Raw genomic sequence first — 1,129 nt, 5'->3', positions numbered from 1 at the left:
AAAGCAAAAGCTTACAGCACCTGGTATTCCCAGGCGGTCTCCCATCCAAGTACTGACCAGGCCCGACCCTGCTTAGCTTCCGAGATCAGACGAGATCGGGCGTGTTCAGGGTGGTATGGCCGTAAGCAACAGTTTCACCCACGTGAAGTCTATTTATGCATCTCAGTGTTCGTTGCGTTTAGTTTTAGATTGTCACAGTAATCGAATTGTGAATTATAAACGTGATAATCCCGTGCAAAACTGATTGGGAAAAAAGATATACAGGTTGAAGCCCTTTTAACAATGAAATGTAGCAGTCAATATACTTCTCGGGTTTCCCAAAATAAGAATATGGCGGAAAGAACAAAATAGTAAACTACAAATGTACATTACATTTGTTTTAGCTTCCAGTTCATAGCCTTTGTTGTTACATATAAATATGTTTCCTGTTGGCTTCATAGTCACTTACGGCCATACCACCCTGAACACGTCTGATCTCGTCTGATCTCGGAAGCTAAGCAATACTTACTTGGATGGGAGACTGCCTTACAGGTACTGTAAGCTTTTGCTTTCATACACCAGGCGGCGCTGTTGCTTCGTTACAACAAAGCTTTCAAAACAATAAGATCTTATAACTTGCAGGATATCTGTGTCACGGGCCATGGCTTTTACATTTTCAAACAAAATACACTTTTTTTTTCTCAACTGCAAGTAGTAATATTTCCAGCCACTTCATCGAATTTCCACACATTAAATTTATAGCATTATAACACTGTTTCATCATTGCTGCCATCATATGGTCTTTAAACAAGTTTTAAAAGTCTTAATCTAAAGACAAGAGACAGCAAGCATCATGATTTGATACATAAACAGCCTTCTCATCAGTTATGACGTTCCTTACAGTCATACAAACCTCGAAGAACCCAGTCTCTTCTGATCTCCTTCTGAACTCGGGTAGTTGTGGTTAGTACTTGGTTGAGAGACCACCTCTGGATGGGAAAAAACAAAACATAACACTGAATCTGTTAGAGATGGCACGATACCACTTTTTTATGTCCGATACCGATATTGATATCATAGATTTGGATATCTGCCGATACCGATATGAATCCGATATAGTGTGTTTTTTAATCAATAAAACTGTTTTTTT

Source organism: Pundamilia nyererei, unplaced genomic scaffold (genome assembly GCF_000239375.1).
Source record: "Pundamilia nyererei isolate P.nyererei 1_Seehausen unplaced genomic scaffold, PunNye1.0 scaffold00175, whole genome shotgun sequence".
Taxonomy (NCBI): Eukaryota; Metazoa; Chordata; class Actinopteri; order Cichliformes; family Cichlidae; genus Pundamilia; species Pundamilia nyererei.
The sequence above is the reverse complement of the archived record's forward strand: the minus strand, read 5'-3'. Positions refer to the sequence as shown.